Source organism: Leptosomus discolor, chromosome 12 (genome assembly GCF_034619465.1).
Source record: "Leptosomus discolor isolate bLepDis1 chromosome 12, bLepDis1.hap2, whole genome shotgun sequence".
In the NCBI taxonomy this organism is placed as follows: Eukaryota; Metazoa; Chordata; class Aves; order Leptosomiformes; family Leptosomidae; genus Leptosomus; species Leptosomus discolor.
Genome location: NC_141402.1, coordinates 2,280,124 through 2,290,784, shown reverse-complemented (window position 1 = coordinate 2,290,784; position 10,661 = coordinate 2,280,124).

The window sequence follows — 10,661 nt, the reverse complement described above, 5'->3', positions numbered from 1 at the left end:
GCACAGCTCTCCTGCTCTTCCGTCGGTCCCGCCTCTCAGCCACCACGGCCTCTGCTCCTGCGGCTCCATTTGGCCGCCGCTGCCTGGGTTTGCAGCCAGAGGGAGGAAGGGTGTCACCGCAGGTGTATCGCAGGGTGTGCCTGCTCGAAGGGGGCCTGCAGCTGATCCTTCATATGACAGACTACTGAGAAATGCTGGAAGACTGAATGATGCTAAAACACGGATCCATCTGTGTGGGACTTCATACGTACACGTTACAAATGTACATTAAAATGCCTGGTTCCACATTCAGCTCCCTTCCTGCTTTCCCTAAGGAGCAACAGTCTTCTCTCTGAACTCTCATTCCCGATGCCAAATTTCTTTGTTTTCATTCACACCTTCCAATCTGACCTAGTTACAGCAATTCCAGTTGAAGGTAACCATAGAAACAAAGACCCACCAGACTGCATCCCTTCTTGTTCTGAACATCACCTGATTGCTACATCACGTCTTCCTAGCTCGGAATTCTATGCCTGCAAAACACTAGATCAAACATCTTTTATTTCCCTCCCTTTAGCAATGCCACAGCCAACACATCGTGTAAGGCATCCCTGCTTCTGCACATTTACACTGTGGTCTGTCCATGAAAGAAAAGGTGCTCTCCCGATCTCAGCAAAAAATAAAGGTGCTTTGCATGTTGACTGCTGACCATCTCACAAACATAACCACAAAAGATGTTAATAAATGTTAACATCTCTTTAAATTTAACCATTATATTCAGAAGGGCGCAGCAATCATTTCAATTTCTATTTTTTTCCGATTATCAGTTGCACAAAAGAATAATTGTCCTAAATTGAGTTGATATTTTTAGTTTGACTTTTCATCATGAATACAGAAGGCACTGGTCAGTTTTCTTTTTCCTATACACCACATTAAAAAGAAGAAAAAGTCTGTCTTCCTACACAAGCTAAACCTGTGGAAACTTGTTTTAAGGAGTCTTAACAACAGCCAAAAAGCACCACTGAGCTTCGTAAACTGCCGTCTTGTTCCCCTCATATGCCTCCTCTGATTTCAGCAGGACCAGAACCTACATGGGATGTTGACACCTTATTACAGATTTTCCCAGACAAATTATACAACCGTCTTTGCAACTATCTTCAAAGCTTCTTCTGACACAAAATCTGTGTCTCTGTTTCTTTTCTCCTCAATAGATGATTCAGCCCAAGATAAGACATGGAGGAGGCTACGTGAATCATCCAGCTCTGAGCAGGGAAGGTTTTGGTGTCCTGCTACAAGCTGCCAGTTGCCAGCAGTGGTTGGTTCTCCTGCACTTGCCGTACTCAGGATGTCAATGGGTCTCTCAGAGGCAAGAATGAGATCTTTGTAATAAAGACAGCGAGGGAAAACCGGCTGCCATTATACACTCACTAGCGTCTTGCATCCAGCTGCAACTGTTGGCATTAAAAGAGAGTCAATCTTTGCTGGAAGACAATTAACGAGGTAAAACCAGACCTGGCCACTCTGCTCTTCCAACAGCATTTCTTCTTTTGAGCGTTCTGACTGCTTCTTTTACCTCCACTACTCCCATCTCCATTTCTCCTTGCTGTCATGATCTAGCCGGGATCACCAAAAATCCAAAGGGATTCTTATCTGGCTGTGAGTCGTTCTTAGCATCCTGGATAACTGGGGACCACCAAAAGTCAGAGAAAATATATTAAAACTGCCGTGATTTGGCTGTAACATACTTCAGAATAGCTAAAAGTGAGCTGGGCGATGGGAGATCACTACATACCTGGGCATCTGGTGGCCAAACCAGTAATACAGGGAAATAGAGGACTGAAAGGAGGAAAAGAAGGAAAAGCCTTCATTTTACCGTCTTGCATCAGGGGAAGATGAGTTAGAATAATGGATGGTGCGGTGTGAATGCACAGAAAATAGGAGATTTTAAAGGAAAGCTAACAAATGCCGAAAACCAGTTTAAAATAGCAAAGTCGAAGAAGAAGAATCGGTTCTTGGCGTTTGTTCAGCCCAAGAAAAGCTTAAGATATAGGGCGCATGGGGATTGTGGTGTGAAGATTTGCAAGATGCAGGCTGTCACCAGTGCAATTGAACCAGCTACACTGACGAAGCAAATGCAGGAGGAAACCACAAATTTTAGCATCATACTCCTCGCAGGGGGGAGCTTGAAGCACTTGACAGCTCACTGTCACACCGCTCCCGCACCAGGCTTGGGAGAGGGCATTGGAAGGATTGGTGTAACACCAGAAGAAGGGGTAGATACTAGAAACCTCTCCTAGTCAAACTATTCGTTTGGATTGCTAATGCTTTACACCGACAATAAATTCTTGGTTTTGGACGTAAACAGCGTTTCTTCAGCCCTTTTTAACTGCATGGAGTATTTACTCTGGTACTCTGTCCTAACAACAGACTGTTAAAATTTAGAGGCAAAAATTATGCATGACAGAGGGAACGAATGGCTGTATTAGAGTGCAGACTACCAGAGGAAGATTGTGATTTGGGAGGAGTTTGCATCTTGCCGGAAAAAGCAACCAGGAATCACTATACATACGGGATGGGGTTGCTGAGGTAAAAATAAGCGTATCTTTTTGTCCTCCAGAAGATGTAAATTAATATTAGTAACCGAGGGAGTAAGGCAGTAATTGTTTAGAGTTTTTCACATTTGAAAGCAAAATCTAGTTGAGAGAAAAGGAAAGAATCCGATGATAACGGGACAACATCAGTAGGATGCACTTTTGAGTACAAGTTATTACAATTGAGATTACCCTGACAAGGCAGTGTTAAGAACAGAGCCTTTCTCTCCTTATTCTTGTCCTGACTGGTACTTGCAATGTCTGCTACTTTCTCAACTAAACAAGCGTGATTACGTACTCTGCTTTCTTGGCATCCAGACCTGTTTGTGCCCTAACCCTGATAATCCCACACAGCCAACCCAAAATCCACTGCAGAATGTGAAGTCCATGCCAGCGATGGCAGGACAATGGGAATTTCTGTTTGTTTGTTGGTTGGCTGCCTTGTAAAGTTAATCAGCTTCCAGCTACTGTCCCATGACGGGAAAAAATGTCACCAACTCAAGATGCTGGAATATGTCAGAGTGAAAAAAAATGTCGAACACATCTTTGATAGCATTTTGTGTTCGTTTTAAATATATCAACTTAATTCGTCAACTCTAGTAGCACGTGATCATGAGCTATTAACAGAGCAGAGGAAGCAAAATGACCAATACTATACAGAATATCTGAAAAAAAAAAAATCAATACCTGTATTGTCCAATAGACTTTTTTCTGATTAAAGTTACGCTCAAATGCAATGGAAATAAAAAGATTTCACAGTGACTCTAGACATTCACGTTTCTTCTTTTTCACAGATTTTTAAAGGTCAGGGGGCTTTTAATGATCTAATGATCTATATGATAAAGAACAGAAAATCATTTATTTACTACGGTGACCAGCATTTAATTAAAACCTGTCCTTCAGAAAAGCATATAGCCTTGATTTGAAGAGAATGCATTCATATTCTTAGCACGTATTCTGCTTAACTATTAAAATTGCGAGCCTTAAAAGTTTAATTTGTCTGGTTTTGACTTCGAAAATATGTATTGGGTTTTGGTTTACAGGTCTCCTAGACTAAAAATCAATTGGTTCTGGTATTTCCTCTCTCAGGGATGCTTCCACTCCATAAGCAAGTAATTTCCTGATTTTAATTTTTTCTTTTTGTAATCTAAAAAATTGCAGATAGACTCAGAACATGTTAATCAACAGTGTAAATCTTTCTGGGGTGTTCCTTGCAGTTTAACGTTGCGTATTCTAGGCACGTGTTTCATCCCGAAACTCCCACATCCCCAGGCTTCACGCAACTGTAACTAAACAGCCAAGTTAACAAATACATTTACACAAACAACGTTTTGTCCAATGAGGAATCTCAAGGACCCGGCTGGCAATAAAATAGTTCTGCCAGGACTGATGTGGAAACGCAGCAGGAGGTAAGGGACTCTTAATTTTGGTATGAAACTATCACTCTCTAATTATTGTTTATCCATTTCATATTTTAATACCTAAAAGCCTGGGTCACAGCCCTGTTTTACAAAGTGCTGTATAAATATCTGCTCTTAAAAAACTTTCTTGGTGGCTGGCAGAAGAACACAAGGCAATGAGGAGATGTATTGGTTCTGGTATTTCCTCTCTACAGGGCTAGATGTATTAGTAAGGGACATTTAAACTCTGACCTGGGAGCACTGTCTCTCAGAAACAGTATTACCAACAAGCCAACCTTCCTGAGGGCTTCATATTGACCTAAGAACAAGCTAGTTTTAAGATGCCTAAATCATTTTGAAAATGGAAGCACTATTCCCAAGCTACATCCCAGATAGAAATGAGGTCAAGATATTTTATTGTAGCCTGGGATCCCATTTTTAAATATTAACGTGAGGAAATCCCTCCTCTTGAAAAAAGCAAATGGAGTTTTCCTTGTTTCAAGAAGTTTCCAGATGCCCAAAGAAGGTGCAGTTTCTTCTTTTAAAGAACCATGATATCCTCATGGAACTGATTATTGTTTTTTCATTGTTCAGGGGAATAATACTCCATCCTGAAAGCCCAAGCCAAGGATCCTGTCTTCATTCAGTGAAATACACAGCAGTTATTACTTACTTCTGGATAAATTACTGCTCTTTACTTCAGCATCTTGGTGTTTTTCTGCTTGAATCGGGTTCCTCTGGTGCAGAATCATATCATCCTTCATGCACCCATCTGTTCTATATGGTGACGGGCAAGGATGTTTCCTCCTCGGAGCCATTACCCGATTGCTTCTCAAGCACTAGAAATTTGTTTCAGGGGAGAGATAGAAAGAAGGAGGAGTTTGTGTCTGCCCTTAAGGAAGGGAGGAAAAGTTTACTTTTGCTATCAAAGCGATGCTACAACAGCATCCCTACCTAACCATTGGGTTCCCTCACCTCAGGCTCCATGCTCCAGCACCCCTTTCCCCAGCCCAGTCAGGATGTCATTTAGTTATTTCCCCTCTATGTTTTAATTTGTTATTCACCCAGCTCAACCCAAGACCAGAGCTCCTTGGCCTTTTCTTCTAGTGAAAGGGAGGGAAAGCCTGGGCTCCTTTCTGTCCTTACACGTACTTTTCCTTGGCAGGGTAACTAAAAGTCTAAAGATGCAGCTAAATCTGATCTTCACTCTATTTTCCTCCCAATATCCTCAGTTCCCTCTTTCTGCCTTAGTCCATCCCCTTTTTCCCCTTCACATCCCTGCTCCATGTCCCTCCCACGCACCCCTTGCTCACTGCTCTCTCCTGCTGCCTCCTTGTCCCACCTCGTGCCACGGAGCCGTCCGGCCTTACCAAGTGGCCTGTGATGGATCTCATGTTTTTTTTAAACTGGGGAAAAAGGTTTTTCCCCTCATCCGTGACCACTGCTCAGCTGCAGTGTGTTTCCATGTGCTGGTGCCAGGCTGGGTGCTGCTGTCACAGTCGTCCTCCAGGTAGTAATGGAGACTCGAATCCTTTCTAAAAGGCAGATTGAAAGAATCTTGACTGACCTTACCAGCTTCTACATAGAACTCAATAAAGGGATGAGATGACAAACACAAAGTTGTGATTTCTACTGCCTTTTAAAAACACTTTCCTCAGGGTCTCGGTTTCTTTTACATTAACAAGTCAATGCGTGACGCAGCGTAAAGATACTTGAACTACCAATTTGCCCTGCTTTTTCCCCATTCCAGACTAACCCAGCAAGATGTCCTTCACTTATGCATTAGCTTACGTATCTCCACATTACCCTGAAGAGCAGACATACCCCTTCTAAGTGTGCCTCTACAAAAACTCTTCTGCTTTGCACTTCTCTGTATCCCCTTTTCTGTGCTTTCTTTCCTGTCGTGTTTCTCACCTCTTTTTTGCCCCCCCCCACCCTATTAAACTCAGGGCTTCTGTGTCCCTTACACAAGCTCTTTGTGCCATTAAAGCTACACCGTGCAACAAATGCAGCCTTTCACCTACTTGGCCACAGAAGAGAGTCTGTTCTCCTCTCATTGCCGGGCTGGTTTGTGCCCCAGAAGCCAAATGAAACCTAGAGCAAGTGCCGCATAAAGCCTTGACAGTGTTACAGGCTGTGCTGCAAGAGGGTACTGCTGGGGGGGGGGGTTCGATAGGCAACTTTCAATGACTTGTCATTAAGTTATTACACAATTATCCATGTGAAATAGCCAGATGAGGAGTTCTGTGTGCAGACTTTACATCTGTGTCCATCTAACAGGTGTAAGAGCCCGTTCCAAAATGTACCCACCTCCTTACCAGTTCAGTCCTCAGGAGGGACGAGTTGCTTAGGCAAATACACCATTTGAGCCCAGTGTTTGCCTATGGAGCCAGCCCTGCTTAAAGCCATCAGCTCTGAAGTATGAACTTCCATGGACTGACAGATAAAGCTTGTTGTATGCAAAATAACCACCAGTTACAGTGACACTAATACATTCCTTTTGTGGAGCTGTCACCTGATGGACTATGACCATCAGATAATACTTTAGTTACCAATAATATCTCTGCTTGTAGTTATCTCTGCAAGTCAAAAGAAGTCATGGCCTGGAATCTCGCTGTGGACATAGAGGACACAACCTTCAATTAGGACACCGAACAAGTGAAAATATTTCTCGGGTTTGCAAATTAATTTTCATTCAGAAAATTCAGCTTTGCAGTGGATCCCCCCTGCTTTCTAACAGTAAAATATCATTAGTGAAGCTTGAAGAAATGCATCCTAAAATAATCAACCGTAGCATGTTTTCTTATTCCTTTCTCTGTGTTGCCTGGTGGCCCTCACCACCTTCTCAGACATCTCTGCGTTCTTCAGCTTTGCAATCTTCTTCTATATGAAATTATAAAGTAATATAGTTGTCAAAGGAATCTGGAGGGCTACAGTATAACCTCCTGGCTCAAAGCAGAGCTCCTGTCCCTCTCAACACAGTCACAGAAACTAGAAGACCAGATCTTCAGCTGCTATTAACTGGAAAATCGTTGGCATTCATGAATTTACAGTTGTATGTGATTTTCCTCTTCAGAAGCAACAGAGCAAGAGATGCTGCTGGGTCTTTGTTCACCTTCCTGGTGGCCAGCCAGGAACAGAAGCAATTCCAGACAACTGTCCTCTTCTGGATATCCTCTCCAGTGGAGCAGGGCATCCACAGAGCAGCTTTCCGATAGTAAGGATACAGTTTTCACCAAAACCCACTTAAACTCATTACTGGTTGCTCCTGCCTGAGATGGTGTTGGCACTGACTGGAGCACACCTGATGAGGTGCAGGAGTTGCATGCTCCATGCACATGTAACATACAAGTACTATTTATTGGCTGTATGTAAATTATTTGCCTACTATATTAGCCAGTTATAAACTAAAAGCGACGAGGCAAAGGGTAAAAGAATAGGGTAAGAAGAGATGATTTGTTTACCCATTGTAATAAATTTTTAGGAGAATCCAGACAGAACAGACAGAAAACCACATCAGAACGCCTCTGTACAAGGCCCTGAGGATAAGGGCACTTGGATACCACAGTAAAGGCACCAGGGCAGGACCCTCCAGGTGTGTGGTTACAAGGGGAAGGCAGGCTACAGAGGGAACGCCCTGAGCATTGCAAAGGTTGAAGTATCCAACATGCTATACAGGCACACCTACAGGATTAAAATCCTGAAATTCAAAGAACCCAACAAAACAAGTGTCATGGTAAACCTTTCATCACAAGCAATGAGCTTCAGGTCCACCTTAAGGTTGCGTCCTGCTGACATTTATTATTATCCTTGTCAGAGGTCTATTTTGAACCAAACTAAATAAAACTAGCAAGTCTTAGGAAAACATTCCTTTCATTTCTGACTTTACCCCAGGAAAAGACTGTTGAATAGGCTTAAGTCCTTGTGCGCCAGTAAGACCAGGCAGAAACAGAGGAAACCCGTAGCGTGCCTTGCTACAAAGCGATTCTCACCGGTATGTATGGAAGTGGCGAATGTTCTTCCACTTTGACCTCCGTTCCCATTGCCTGTGGGTGGTGAAAAGAAGAGGAGCAAGACATTCCATTTTTTCACTGTTGTCAGCTCCTTCAGGCTGGTGGCAGCAGGCAAAACCAGAGCACCCTCACCTCTGCCTCCCCTAAACTGTGGCTGGGACTGGACAGAAGCGCAACAGCACCAGGACTGGAGGCACCTCTTGCTTTCACTGAAGGAGTTGGGTCGTGTCTTATCCCATGCATAAGCTCTTTTCTTCCACAACAAGATATACTAGTTGGCTAGAGAGCAAATGAGCACTGTGAATTAAGACGTTTGATGGTTAACCATGTGGGTTGCTTCCCCCGCTTTTCCAGACCAGGTCAGAACACAGTGCTTTTGAAAGACGAGACAAAGGGCTGAGCTATTGGGAGCAAGTGTTGCTCCAATCCTAGGATTTGATCATGCAACAGAATGGTGTAACTTAGGGAGCACAGTCTGCACCCTCAAATCTTTGTATATGAAATCTGCTTAGAATCAGGCAGTGTCTCTACAGAAAGGATTAATAAGCCTTCCACTGATTAATGCAAAATGGTCACAAGAAAGGATATCTATCACCAGGAAAGCTGTGTGTCACAACTGCCTTGCCCTAGAGAGTGGCCAAACACTTTCAGACATGAGAAGGACACCAGTGAAAATGCCTTTTGGTTGGTTTTGCCCTTGCACCACAACACCTTGCATAACCTGATGACAGGGATTACTTTATTATGTGTGAAGAACATGGCACTGCCCCACCTGTTCATGAAAGCATTGGCCTAAGCCAGAGATCTCTAGCTGACCCTGCTAGTCAAATGGTGCTTCATGTGTCAAAAGTGAAGTCTAACAGCCATTGAGTCGGTAACTCAGCATGACAAAACACAATCATAGTCATAGAATGGGTTGCGTTGGAAGGGACTTTAAAGCCATCAAGTCCACCTCTCCTGCCGTGGGCAGGGACACCTTCCACTAGACCAGGTTGCTTCAAGCTCCATCCAACCTGGCCTTGAACGCTGCCAGGGAGGGGGCAGCCACCACTTCTCTGGGCAACCTCTTCCAGTGTCCCACCACCCTCACAGTGAAGAACTTCTTCCTAATATCTAATCTAAATCTACCTTCTTTCAGTTTAAAGCCATTACCCGCTTGTCCTATCACTACATGCCCTTGAAAAAAAGTCCCTCTCCAGCTTTCTTGTAGGCCCCCCTTAGGTACTGGAAGGCCGCTACAAGGTCGCCCCAGAGCCTTCATCTTCTCCAGTGTTAAGGAATACTTACTAGTCATTTAGCTTAAATAAGTAAGTTTTAAATAGAATGAATGTCTCTGTGCAATTTGGTGTGCTATTTAAACAGAGCAAAACAATGCTGATTTCAGGCAGAATACCAAAATCACAGAATCACAGGATGTCAGGGGTTGGAAAGGACCTTGAAACATCATCTAGTCCAACACCCTCTGCCAGAGCAGAACCACCTAAAGCAGGTCACACAGGAATGCATCCAGGCGGGTTTTCAATGTCTCCAGAGAAGGAGACTCCACACCCTCTCTGGGCAGCCTGTTCCAAGGCTCTGCCACCCTCACAGGGAAAAAGTTTTTCCTTATGTTAATGTGGAACCCTCTGTGCTCCAGCTTGCACCCGTTGCCCCTTGTCCTGTCACTGGCCATCACCGAGAAGAGCCCGGCTCCATCCTCCTTACACTTGCCCTTTACGTATTTATAACCATTGATGAGGTCACCTCTCAGTCTCCTCTTCTCCAAGCTCAAGAGACCCAGCTCCCTCAGCCTTTCATCATGAGGGAGATGTTCCAGCCCCTCCATCACCTTTGTGGCTCTGCACTGGACTCTTTCCAGCAGTTCCCTGTCCTTCTTGAATGGAGGGGCCCAAAACTGGACACACTATTCCAGATGGGGTCTCACCAGGGCAGAGCAGAGAGGGAGGAGAACCTCTCTCAACCTGCTGAGCACAGCCCTTCTAGTACACCCCAGGATGCCATTGGCCTTTTAAGCCCAACACTAGGAAGAAGGATGACAATTCTGAAGAAAAAAAAAAAAAAGGAAAAAAAGGAAACAGAAAAAAAAAGAACAAAACTTAAAAAAATAAAAAAGGAAAAAAAGATAAACTTTTCTTCACTGAAAGGGCTGTCAAGCCCCGGAACAGGCTGCCCAGGGAAGTGGTGGAGTCACCATCCCTGGAAGTGTTCAAAAACCGTGTAGATGTAGCACTTGTAGACGTGGTTTAGTGGGCATGGTGGTATTAGGTCAACGGTTGGACTTGATGATCTTACAGGTCTATTCCAACCCAATGATTCTATGTTTCTATGATTCTATGAAAAAGGAAAAAAAAAAGAAAAAAAAATAGAAAAAAGAAGGAAATAAAAAAAAAAGAAAAAAGGAAAAAGAAAAAAGGAAGCAAAAAAAAAAACAAAAGGAAAGAAAAAAATAAAAGAAGAAAGGGAACAAAAAAGAAAAAGGGAAAAAATTAAAAAGATAAAAAGGAAACGAAGAAAAAAAGTAAAAAGGGAAAAAATAAAAAGGAAACAAAAAAAGAAAGAAAAAAGGAACAAGCAAAAGAAGAAAAAAGGAAACAAAAAAAAAAGAAAAAAGAACAAAGCAAAAGAAGAAGAAAAAGAAACAAAAAAGAGAAAAGGAGAAAAGGAAAAAGAATTAAAAA